At 39.3% G+C, this 13,634-nt stretch overlaps 1 protein-coding gene across 4 annotated transcripts in view; it reads left to right on the top strand.

The window, feature by feature from the left end:
- Positions 1 to 13,634, top strand: part of FTCDNL1 (formiminotransferase cyclodeaminase N-terminal like) — a 158,078-nt gene that overhangs the window by 57,742 nt on the left and 86,702 nt on the right. The window contains exon 6 of one of the 4 annotated variants that reach the window (XM_070769861.1): positions 1 to 13,634. This exon is cut by the window's left edge and continues 14,752 nt beyond it. The exons of the other annotated variants lie outside the window; for them this stretch is intronic. The gene's annotated coding sequence lies outside the window, so the exon portion shown is untranslated. 4 annotated transcript variants of the gene reach the window in all.

The raw sequence follows: 13,634 nt of genomic DNA, 5'->3' as shown, positions 1-13,634 counted from the left end.
AGATCACTGAGGAAGGCATTCTTATCTCTCCTTGCTATTCTTTGGAACTCTGCATTCAAATGGGTATAGCTTTCCTTTTCTCCTTTGCTTTTCACTTCTCTTCTTTTTATAGCTATATGTAAGACCTCCTCAGACAGCCATTTTGCCATTTTGCACTCCTTTTTCTTGAGGTTGGTTTTGATCACTGCCTCCTATACAATGTCATGAACCTCTGTCCATAGTTCTTCAGGCATTCTGTCCATCAGATCTAATCCCTTCAATCTATTTCTCACTTCTACTGTATCCCATCACTTCATGGGAAATGGATGGGGAACAGTGGAATCAGTGTCAGACTTTATTTTTCTGGGCTCCAAAATCACTGCAGATGGTGACTGCAGCCATGAAATTAAAAGACGCTTACTCCTTGGAAGGAAAGTTATGACCAACCTAGATAGCATATTGAAAAGCAGAGACATTACTTTGCCAACAAAGGTCCGTCTAGTCAAGGCTATGGTTTTTCCGGTGGTCATGTATGGATGTGAGAGTTTGACTGTGAAGAAAGCTGAGAGCCAAAGAATTGATGCTTTTGAACAGTGGTGCTGGAGAAGACTCTTGAGAGTCCCTTGGACTGCAAGGAGATCCAACCAGTCCATTCTGAAGGAGATCAGCCCTGGGTGTTCTTTGGAAGGAATGATGCTAAAGCTGAAACTCCAGTACTTTGGCCACCTCATGCGAAGAGCTGACTCATTGGAAAAGACTCTGATGCTGGGAGGGATTGGGGGCAAGAGGAGAAGGGGACGAGAGAGGATGAGATGGCTGGATGGCATCACTGACTCAATGGATGTGAGTCTGAGTTAACTCCAGGAGTTGGTGATGGACAGGGAGGCCTGGCGTGCTGCAATTCATGGGATCTCAAAGAGTTGGACATGACTGAGTGACTGAACTGAACTGAACTGAACTGTATAATCATAAGGGATTTGATTTAGGTCATCCCTGAGTGATCTAGTGGTTTTCCCTACTTTCTTCAATTTAAGTCTGAGTTTGGCAATAAGGAATTCGTGATCTGAGCCACAGTCAGCTCCCAGGCCTGTTTTTGCTGACTGTATAGAACTTCTCTATCTTCGGCTGCAAAGAATATAATCAATCTCATTTCAATTTTGACCATCTGGTGATGTCCATGTGTAGAGTCCTCTCTTGTATGGTTGGAATAGAGTGTTTGCTATGACAAGTGCATTCTCTTGGCAAAACTCTGTTAGCCTTTGCTCTGCTTCATTCTGTTTTCCAAGGCCAAATTTGCCTGTTATTCCAGGTAGCTCTTGACTTCCTACTTTTTCATTCCAGTCCCCTCTAATGAAAAGGACATCTTTTTTGGGTGTTAGTTCTAGAATATCTTGTAGGTCTTCATAGAACCATTCAACTTCAGCTTCTTCAGCATTACTGGTCAGGGCATAGACTTGGATGACTGTGATATTGAATGGTTTGCCTTGGAAACAAACAGTGATCATTTTGTCATTTTTGAGATTGCATCCAAGTACTGCATTTTGGACTCTCTTGTTGACCATGATGGCTACTCCATTTCTTCTAAGGGATTCTTGCCCGCAGTAGTAGATATAATGGTCATCTGAACTAAATTCACCCATTCCAATCCATTTTAGTATGCTGATTCCTAAAATGCCAATGTTCACTCTTGACATCTCCTGTTTGACTGCTTCCAATTTGCCTTGATTCATGGACCTAACATTCCAGCTTCCTATGCAATATTGCTCTTTACAGCATCGGACTTTACTTCTATCACCAGTCACATCCACAACTGGGTGTTGTTTTTGTTTTGGCTCTGTCTCTTCATTCTTTCTGGAGTTATTTCTCCACTGATCTCCAGTAGCACCTGCCAACCTGGGGAGTTCATCTTTTAATGTCCTGTCTTTTTGCCTTCTCATACTGTTCATGGGGTTCTCAAGGCAAGACAACTGAAGTGGTTTGCCATTCCCTTCTCCAGTGGACCATGTTTTGTCAGAACTCTCCACCATGACCCAACTGTCTTGGGTGGCCCTACACAGCATGGTTCACAGTTTCATTGAGTTAAAAAAGGCTGTGATCCAAGTGATCAGATTGGTTAGTTTTCTGTGATTGTGATTTCAGTCTGTCTACCCTCTGATGAAGAAGGATAAGAGGCTTATGGAAGCTTCCTGATGAGAAAGAGTGACTGAGAGGGGAAACTGGGTCCTGTTCTGATAGGCAGCACCATATTCAGTAAAGCTTTAATCCAATTCCTATTGAAGGGCAGGGCTGTGTTCCTTCCCTATTATTTGACCTGAGGCCAAACTATGGTGGAGGTTATGAAGATAATGTCCTCCTTCAATATGTCCCATGCACACACTGCTACAGTCAGTGCCCCCAACTCTGCAGCAGGCCGTCGATGACCCATGCCTCCGCCCTGGGCACTCATGGGCAAGTCTAAGTCAGTCTCTTGTGGGGTCACTCTTCCTTTCTTCTGGGTCCTGGTGCACACAAAATTCTGTTTATGCCCCCCAAGAGTCTCTTTCCCCAGTCCTGTGTAAGTTCTGGTGGCCCTATGGTGGGTTAATGGCGACCTCCTCCAAGAGGGCTTATGCCACACACAGGTCTACTGCACCCAGAGCCCCTGCCCCTGCAGCAGTCCACTGCTGACATGTACCTCCACAGGAGACACTCAAACACAGTTCTGGCTCAGTCTCTGTGGGGTGTCTGGGTCCTGGTGCACACAAGGTATATTTGAGCCCTCTGAGCATCTCTGGCAGGTATGGAGTTTGATTCTAAATGTGATTTCACTTCTCCTACCATCTTGCTGGGGCTTCTCCTTTGCCCTTGTTTGTGGGACATCTCGTCAAAGTTGCTCCAGCACCACACAGTTGCTGCTCCAGCGCCTACCGTCTTGCTGGGGTTTCTCTGCCCTTGGACGTGGGGTATCTCCTCACAGTTGCTCAAGTGCCACGCAGCCGCCACTCCAGTGTTAATGATATGCTTTTCTCTAACAAGGAAACTGATGCTTAACCAAGGTTAAGTGACTTGCTTAGACCCACATAGCTTTGAATGGTGGAACCAGCACGTGCCCTTGTGTCAGTCTGACCCCAAAGTCCCTTCCTGTATGCTCTTGCCTACCCAGGAGAGTAAAATGCCTGGGGAAATGGCCATATGAATGTGTTATTAAAATAGCTTGAAAATGCGGCAAATGTTAGAGTTCTTAACTGAGTGAGAAAAGTTGAATTGTCTACTAGAAAAAGTCACAATAGCAAATGACTACCAACCTTGGTTTGGCTTCATTAGAGGCCCCAGGATTTTTAGCCACAGAGAAGTGGTAGCATGGCTATTATTTTGTACGTTTGACTTTTTGGACCACTGATTCAAATGATCTGTGATTTCTTTCTTCTCTCAAGTAGGAAATATCTGCTTTAGCCGCAAAGGTTTTTTATCTTTAAACTTGCATACCTTATTAGGTATGTTGGTTTATATATACAGATATAGACAACTCACTGGGGCTTCCCTGGTAGCTCAGTGGTAAAGAATCCACCTGCTAATGCAAGAGACATGGGTTCGATCCCTGATCTGGGAAGATCCCACATACCACAGAGCAACTAAGCAGGTGCACCAGGACTATTGAGCCTGTATTCTAGAGTTGCAGAACTGCAACTATTGAGCCCAGGCACTGCAACTACTGAGACCCACCAGCCCCAGAGCCTGTGCTCCACAACAAGAGAAACCACCAAAATGAGAAGCCTGTGCAATGCAAGGAAAAGTAGCCCTTGCTCCTAGCAGCTAGAGTAAAGCACGTGCTGCAGTGAAGACCCAGCACAACCATAAGTAAATAAACAAAGTTTCTTTTTTAAAAAAGATATAGACAATTCACCATTATGTGTAAAAACTACCCAGTTCCTTTATGCATACTTGAAAATATATTAAAGATTTGCTGGCTCCCACCTTTTCCAGTCTGTACTCAAATATATATTAGTAAGGTTAATAGCCATTATTATTCATCTGGAATTATACATTTTTAGGGCATCTGTATTTTCAATGATGAAGTTTGGGTATTTCTATCCATCTAAGACATGTCAGCTGGGGTACTGATTCATGTGAACATCGGTGTATGGAAAAGTGATCTTCGACTGGGATGATTAGAGATGCAGATCTTCCTCTTTATGTCTTTCCTAAGGTTTTGGTCCTACACTTTGAACTAACCTTGGAGAGAAAAAAGTGATAGCAAAGTGCAGTGCACATATAATGAGTATCTGTTAAAATAATAGCTCTGGAAAGATACCAAAGTTTAATGCAATACAGAAATATTCTTTACTTCTTTAGCAGATTTCACGTTACAGCTGGTTTTAGGTCTTGGTCCAAGTGGTTATGAGTTCTTGATGTCAATGCCATATGTGTAGGGGGAAATATCACTTCAGTAGCCATTTAGACCCTCTCTTCATTCATGCGTGCTGTGCATTTAATACTGGATTCTGCTTTTTCTTCTTAATGCAAAGGTCTAGCTCAAAATTGGCTTAGAGTTTTAACTGTCTTTGTAGTCAAATCATGGTTAGTTTTGAAGAGTGAATAAGATTTTGTAGTAAAGATTCACAAAAGCAAAATGAGTGTATAAATGTACTTAAAACTTCAGCACTTTTATCCTTTATTTGTTCTCTAGTTATTTTTTGGTACTTTTATTATTTTTAAGTTGGTGATCGTTCATGTAGGTTTTATATTTTTGTCAGTTGCTTCTCAAGTAAATACCCCCCTCCTTGATCTATTCCCAGGCAATTCACACTAACCCCTAGAGAGTCTCTGTGGAAAACCAGATAAGAATTATGCTTTGGGTTATATGTTCTTTATTCCTATCTCACCTAATTTATTATTATTTTTCAACCTCATGTATTCTTTACATTTCCAACAGTCTCATTGTGCTCCTAAGGGAAGTCTGGACAGAGAGATACTTGCAGGCAGTTTGAGATGTTAATTTCGTATGTATAAGGATGGCAATTAGGATCAAGGACTATCTCTAGTTTAGGAGGAAGGTTTGAGTCATCTTGTAGGGATATGAAGAAAAAAGACTCATTTCATCACTTTCCTAGGGTTTCCTTGGGCCATTGTGTGATTCTAGCAGCATTTTGAAGTCATTGTGTTGGTGTGTATGCTCCTGAACCTACCCATTAAATACAAATCAAATAATTATAAATTTAATAACATATCTGAGAGTACAATGAGACTCTAGAGAGTGAAAAAATACATTTGTACTCCTTAATTTAACCATAATTAATGATTAAATTACTTGTGCTTGGTACTAGGATATTTGAAAATTTAAAAAGCAGTCCCCATGATTTCTGTCTAGGATCTAGCTTTGGATACGAAGAATGAACATATGGAGTAATTAGAGAGCAATTTGAAGCAGTGCATGGACATAAGAAGGAGATAAATCTCTATGCTGGGCATAAATGGTCTGTAGAAATAAGAAATCATCAGAGGGAAATACATTCAGTTTTTTAGGAGACACAAATTACTGAGAAGGGTGAGAATATTAAAGAATGATATACCATAAATAAGAGTACAGAAATGGGAAATAAGTGGTACCTAAATGGGCTGTTTGTATGCATGTATGTAGGAGAAGGCAATGGCACCCCACTCCAGTACTCTTGCCTGGAAAATCCCATGGATGGAGGAGCCTGGTGGGCTGCCATCTATGGGGTCGCACAGAGTCGGACACGACTAAAGCGACTTAACAGCAGCAGCAGCATGCAGTCAACACTGCAGGTCTAGAATGTCCCAGGCCTTGGTTTTTGCCCTCAAGGAGCTCACAGCCAAGCAGGGAGTAGAATATGCAAGCCACCTAATATAGCATCAGTAGGTTAGAATAGATGGTAAGAGTAAAATATCCTATGCTGCTAGAGGAGTCTGGGCGGGCTTCTTGAAAGAGAGGTAAAATTTGAAGAACAGAGCAGGGACATTCAACAAGAGAAATACAAAGATTTCGTTGGATAGAAGTGATATCTCTGATGAGAAATAATCTTCCATGTTCTTTAATTATCTAGTAACAATTATTTCTAAATTTAATGAAAGACCTACTGCTTTGTGAGACCCTGTTGCACATTGCTTTGGGAATTCATACTTGTGAAAACTAAGTACGATAGAAAAGTTTTAACTTTCTCCAAAATTCATCTTCCATCATTTTTGGGTTTTTGTGTTTTTTCTTTTTAACAAAATTCACAGTGAATTATTTTTATACATAAAATTATAAGGAGAAAAAATACAAAATTCATAATGGAAACACTCTGCATTATTCATCTACAATTTTATCTTATAAAGAGGGTAATATGCGTACTAAGTTGCTTCACTCGTGTCCAACTCTGCAGCACTATGGGCTGTAGCCCACCAGATTCCTCTGTCCACAGGATCGTCCGGGCAAGAATACTGGAATGGGTTACTGTTTCCTCCTCCAGGGGATCTTCTTGGCCCAGGGACTGAACCTGTGTCTCTTACCTCTCCTGCACTAGCAGGCAGGTACATAAAATTATAAGGAGAGAAAAGATAAAATTCATAATGGAAATCACTCTGCATTATTCATCTACAATTTTATCTTCTAAAGCAGGTAATATAGTTAATTCTTTTAGTACCATTATGGAAATGAACTCACATAAGCGATGCGATTTTTAAAAATCTGATAACATATACAAATATAGTATAGCATGGTAAAGGACAGGGAAGCCTGGCATGCTACAGTCCATGGGGTCACAAAGAGTCAGACATGACCTAGTGACTGAACAACACAGTGTATGCAAATATGTATATATGCATACCTTCACATGTATATGTTTGAAAAGGACACCTTATATTTGCATGTAGCCTCTCTCATCACCTTGTATTATAGCATCAGAAATTTTTCTTTATACTATCCATCCTTTGGAAACCACAGTCATAAATAAACAAAAATAGATGGCCTTGACTGTATAATATTATATGGATTTAACATAAATTTCACATTATGTACAATGACACTATTAAATGTGTTAATACAACAAATAAAATGACCAATTCTCTTTAAATTTTAATGTTTAGCATATTTGTTTTGATTGTACATGTGGGAGCTGTGAGAACAGCTCTGCAAAAATACTTTGCAGGTTGCCATAGTGACTAAACTGTAGTGCTTTATGGTGTTGTCCTTCCCCTGGGTCTTAATTCAGTTTTGTGTTTTTTCAATCACAATCCAATAGGTAACATTTAGATTTCCCTATTCAAAAAAAATTTTTTTGTATACATGCACATAGGTTTATAACTTTTCATAAATACATAATTTGATCATGCTCATACTCTTAAAGTAAAAATCTCCTTTTTCTCTTTCTCTTTTTCCGGGTCCCCACATTTCTCTTCTCTTCTTCCTTCCCCATCCCAGCAGACTATGTTAACAAATGGTAATTATCCTTTCATTTTCTTCCCCTCTGTTTTCATACAATTATATACAGGCCTATATATACATTTACAAATATAAAACAATATTTTGTGGAAATCCACCAAAATTAATTGATATACAGTAGTTCCTATTTATTCCTTTTAATGGCTACTTAATATTCCATGTTGTGAATGAGCCACATTTATTTAGCTACTTCATTTCTACTTTTCTGCTATGAATAAACTTCGATAAACATCATTATACATTTGTCCTCACCGGTGGTGTTTTGATTTCTATGGGATGGGTTCTAAGAAGATGGGATTGTAGGGTCAAGGAGCATATTATATATTTTAAATTTTGCATAAAAGTTACATGTTACTTTCCCAAAAGGACAGTAATACATTACATTTGTACCTAGCAATATTTGGGAGTATCTTTTCCCCATGTCCCTACCAGCAATGTGTTATAATTCTCTTTAGTTTTTGCCACTCTGATAAGTGTAAAACAAAATTTTATTGTTGCTTTAATTTCCATCTTCCTGACTATAAGTGAATTTGTTGGTTGAAAATTTGGATGAGTTTAAAGAATATATTTATTGAAAATTTGTGTCTATTTAAGAATAGCCTATTCATATCCTCACCTATTAGATTCTACCTTTTAAAAAAATCATATTGTGAGATCTCTTTGTATATTACAGACAACTTGTTGTTCAGTCACCAAGTCCTGTCTGACTCTTTTGGGACGCCATGTACTGACTGTAGCCTGACAGGCCCTTCTGTCTGTGGGATATCCCAGGCAAGCATACTGGAGTGGGTTGCCATTTCCTTCTCCAGGGGATCTTCCTGACCCAGAGGTTGAACCTACGTCTTCTGCATTGGCAGAAAGACTTTACCACTGAGCCACTGGGGAAGCCCCATATTACAAATGTGTGTGTGTGTGTGTGTGTGTGTGTGTGTGTGTGTGTATGCTCAGTCACTCAGTCATGTCCAATTCTATGTGACCCCATGGACTATAGCCCTCCAGTCTCCTCTGTCCATGGAATTCTCCAGGCAAGAATACTGGAGCAGGTTGCCACTTCCTACTCCAGGGCATCTTTCTGACCCAGGGGTGGAACCTGCATCTCTTGCATCTCCTGCACTGGCAGGCAGATCCTTTACCACTGCACCACCTGGGAAGCCCAGATACCAGTTCAGTTCAGTTCAGTCGCTCAGTCGTGTCCGACTCTTTGCGACCCCATGAATCGCAGCACGCCAGGCCTCCCTGTCCATCACCAACTTCCGGAGTTCACTCAGATTCATGTCCAACGAGTCAGTGATGCCATCCAGCCATCTCATCCTCTGTCGTCCCCTTCTCCTCTTGTCCCCAATCCCTCCCAGCATCAGAGTCTTTTCCAATGAGTCAACTCTTCGCATGAGGTGGCCAAAGTACTGGAGTTTCAGCTTTAGCATCATTCCTTCCAAAGAACACCCAGGGCTGATCTCTAGAATGAACTGGTTGGATCTCCTTGCAGTCCAAGGGACTCTCAAGAGTCTTCTCCAACACCACAGTTCAAAAGCATTAGTTCTTCGGCACTCAGCCTTCTTCACAGTCCAACTCTCACATATACCCCTTTATATATCATCTCTGATGCAAATATGTTTTTTATATCTATTGTTTCTTTCTTGCCTTTCACATGTTTTATGCTATATACAAGTTTAAAATTCTTTTTACATACCCCTTTCCAAAAATAAGACTATCTAATTCTTTTCCTATCTCCCTAAAACAAAACCCTGTTGAAATTCCAAGAGGAATGGCATTACATTTGAAAATTGACATTTTTATCAAGTAAAGTCTTCTCAATCAAGAACCTGGTATGTCCTTCTACCAGCCAGATCTTATTTGACATCTTTCAATGGGTTACAGTCCTCTTCAAAGAGGTTCTCTGTCTTTCTTGGAAAATTTATGCTAAGTATTTTATTGTTGCTAATATAAATATAATATTTATCATTTCTAGGGACCTAAATGGAGAAAAGATGTTGATATTTATCTTATATCCAGCTTTCTTGCTAATTTTGTTAATTCTAAAGATTTTTTTAAACTTATATTTCTCATAGGCCTCCTGGTCATGCATTCATATTACCAACAGAAAATACATAGTTTTGTGTCTTCTTTTCTTATTTTTATGCCAGATGTTTTATTTTCTTCAAAAATACCCAAGACAGAATTAAATAATAATGAAGATACTGAACATTTCTGCTAAGTTCTTAATTAAGATACTTGGCAATGCTTTCCCATTTAGGATAATACATACTCTTGATTTTTAGTTAATTACCCGCCTGTAGGTTGTTTTCTTCTATTGCTATTATTCTTAGGGTGTTTGTAATTGGAGATGACTGCTGAATCATATCAAATAACATTTTGTCATTTATTAATATTTTCAATGATTTTTTTCTTAAATGTGTAGATATAAGGAATTATGTGACAGATTTTTTACCATTAAACACTTTCCATTCCATAAATAAACCTTAGTTATATTAACTGTCGGAGAAGGCGATGGCACCCCACTCCAGTACTTTTGCCTGGAAAATCCCATGGATGGAGGAGCCTGGTAGGCTGCAGTCCATGGGGTCGCTAAGATTCGGACACGACTGAGCGACTTCACTTTCACTTTTCACTTTCATGCGTTGGAGAAGGAAATGGCAACCCACTCCAGTGTTCTTGCCTGGAGAATTCCAGGGATGGGGGAGCCTGGTGGCTGCCGTCTATGGGGTCACACAGAGTCAGACACGACTGAAGTGACTTAGCATAGCATAGCATATATTAACTATGCCTTTGACACATTGGTTATATTTTTGCTAATATTATGTTTAGAATCTTACCTATATTTATAGTGAAATGGGCCTATTTTTTTCTTTTTTGTGTTGCCATCTTTAATAGGTTTTGATACTAAGGTTATGCTTTAAAAAAGTACAAGAGCTTTCCATCTTTGGCTAGAGTCCAAAATAATTTAAGTGTTTTTGCAATTCTAATTGTTGAAAGATGGGGTAAAACTGTATTGCCCTGTTGACTTTTCAAAATAATAGCTCTTACTGTGGTAATTATCATGTTTTTACTTTTTAGGTTGATTTTAGGTGATTTATATTCAGTTAGGAAATCATCCATTTCCTCTAGGTTTTCAGATTGTTTGCTATGAAGTTACATGTGGAGAAGCTCTATACAGTCAACAAAAACAAGACCAGGAGCTGACTGTGGCTCAGACCATGAACTCCTTATTGCCAAATTCAGACCTAAATTGAAGAAAGTAGGGAAAACCACTAGATCATTCAGGTATGACCTAAATCAAATCCCTTATGATTATACAGTGGAAGTGAGAAATAGATTTAAGGGCGTAGATCTGATAGATAGAGTGCCTGATTAACTATGGAATGAGGTTCATGACATTGTACAGGAGACAGGGATCAAAACCATTCCCATAGAAAAGAAATGCAAAAAAGCAAAATGGCTGTCTGGGGAGGCCTTACAAATAGCTGTGAAAAGAAGAGAAGCGAAAAGCAAAGGAGAAAAGGAAAGATATAAACATCTGAATGCAGAGTCCCAAAGAATAGCAAGAAGAGATAAGATAGCCTTCTTCAGTGATCAATGCAAATAAATAAAGGAAAACAACAGAATGGGAAAGACTAGGGATCTCTTCAAGAAAATTAGAGATACCAAAGGAACATTTCATGCAAAGATGAGCTCGATAAAGGACAGAAATGGTATGGACCTAACAGAAGCAGAAGATACTAAGAAGAGATGGCAAGAATACACAGAAGAACTGTACAAAAAAGATCTTCACGACCCAGATAATCACGATGGTGTGATCACTGACCTAGAGCCAGACATCCTGGAATGTGAAGTCAAGTGGGCCTTAGAGAGCATCACTACAAACAAAGCTAGTGGATGGAATTCCAGTTGAGCTATTCCAAATCCTGAAAGATGATGCTGTGAAAGTGCTGCACTCAATATGCCAGCAAATTTGGAAAACTCAGCAGTGGCTACAGGACTGGAAAGGGTCGGTTTTCATTCCAATCCCAAAGAAAGGCAATGCCAAAGAATGCTCAAACTACCACACAATTGCACTCATCTCACACGCTAGTAAAGTAATGCTCAAAATTCTCCAAGCCAGGCTTCACCAATATGTGAACCGTGAATTTCCTGATGTTCAAGCTGGTTTTAGAAAAGGCAGATGAACCAGAGATCAAATTGCCAACATCTGCTGGATCATGGAAAAAGCAAGAGAGTTCCAGAAAAACATCTATTTCTGCTTTATTGACTATGCCAAAGCCTTTGACTGTGTGGATCACAAGAAACTGTGGAAAATTCTAAAAGAGATGGGAATACCAGACCACCTGATCTGCCTCTTGAGAAATTTGTATGCAGGTCAGGAAGCAACAGTTAGAACTGGACATGGAACAACAGACTGGTTCCAAATAGGAAAAGGAGTACGTCAAGGCTGTATATTGTCACCCTGTTTATTTAACTTATATACAGAGTACATCATGAGAAATGCTGGACTGGAAGAAACACAAGCTGGAATCAAGATTGCCGGGAGAAATATCAATAACCTCAGATATGCAGATGACACCACCCTTATGGCAGAAAGTGAAGAGGAACTAAAAAGCTTCTTGATGAAAGTGAAAGTGGAGAGTGAAAAAGTTGGCTTAAAGCTCAACATTCAGAAAACAAAGATCATGGCATCCAGTCCCACCACTTCATGGGAAATAGATGGGGAAACAGTGGAAACCGTGTCAGACTTTATTTTTGGGGGCTCCAAAATCACTACAGATGGTGACTGCAGCCATGAAATTAAAAGACGCTTACTCCTTGGAAGGAAAGTTATGACCAACCTAGATAGCATATTCAAAAGCAGAGATGTTACTTTGCCAACAAAGGTCTGACTAGTCAAGGCTATGGTTTTTCCGGTGGTCATGTATGGATGTGAGACTGTGAAGAAGGCTGAGCTGAAGAATTGATGCTTTTGAACTGTAGTGCTGGAGAAGACTCTTGAGAGTCCCTTGGACTGCAAGGAGATCCAACCAGTTCATTCTGAAGGAGATCAGCCCTGGGTGTTCTTTGGAAGGAGTGATGCTAAAGCTGAAACTCCAATACTTTGGCCACCTCATGCGAAGAGTTGACTCATTGGAAAAGACTCTGATGCTGGGAGGGATTGGGAGCAGGAGAAGGGGACGACAGAGGATGAGATGGCTGGATGGCATCACTGACTCAATGGACATGAGTCTGAGTGAACTCCGGGAGTTGGTGATGGTCAGGGAGGCCTGGCGTGCTGCGATTCATGGGGTCGCAAAGAGTCAGACACAACTGAGCGACTGATCTGATCTGATCTGATCTATATATAGTATTCTTATAATTTTTTATCTCTTTTATATGTGTAGTTAAAATGCATCCTGTTTCACTTTTATCTCTATCTGGCTTTTGAGTATTTTTAAAATGACTTTATAGATTTTTTTCAAAGATGAACTGTTTATGATATATCTATCCTTTCCATTTCTTTTGTGTTCTATTTCATTGCTTTTATCTCTTGTTATTATTGATTCTTGCCTCCTAGTTTCTTTAGGTGTATTATGTCATTTTTTCCCCAGTTTTTTGAGAGGGAGCACTTAATTCTTTAACTTTTAGCCTTGTATCTATAAAAACAAATAATTTAAGGCCATAAATTTTCCTCTGCAAAGATCTTGCTGTATCTTAATTTCTCTTTTTACTTCATCTTTGGGGCTTATATAAAAGAATATTTTTAGGTTTCCAAGTTGCTCAGATGATTATGTTCATCCTTTTATTGTTTACTTTTAATATTATTATGTTGTGATCATAGAGTATGTCCTGTTAAAATTTCTACTTAAAAAAAGTCTTTTTTCCCTTGAATTCCTGTCTTTCCCTTCCCTCAGCACTCCTGTTCTCATTACCTATTCATAATGCTTTGGCTATTATTCTCTAATGGAGAAATCAAATTCCTTGCATGGAATAAAAATACACAATGCTTACAATTTCAATTTTACACTTAGTGGTAATGGCAGTATCACCACAGGGGTACAAAACAAAGTTACGTCCTTGGAAAACATATGTATTCATATAATTTTTACTTTTATTTAAGTATGAAAATATTGAAATTGGCTATCTGAATAAGTACTTGTTTTAGTCAATCTAAGATCCATTGACTTTAGGTTATGTCATTATTTACTTTTTACCATTAATAAAAATTTCTGCCAGTTGGAGAGCTCAA

Source organism: Bos indicus, chromosome 2 (assembly GCF_029378745.1).
Source record: "Bos indicus isolate NIAB-ARS_2022 breed Sahiwal x Tharparkar chromosome 2, NIAB-ARS_B.indTharparkar_mat_pri_1.0, whole genome shotgun sequence".
Taxonomy (NCBI): Eukaryota; Metazoa; Chordata; class Mammalia; order Artiodactyla; family Bovidae; genus Bos; species Bos indicus.
The sequence above is the reverse complement of the archived record's forward strand: the minus strand, read 5'-3'. Positions and strand labels throughout refer to the sequence as shown.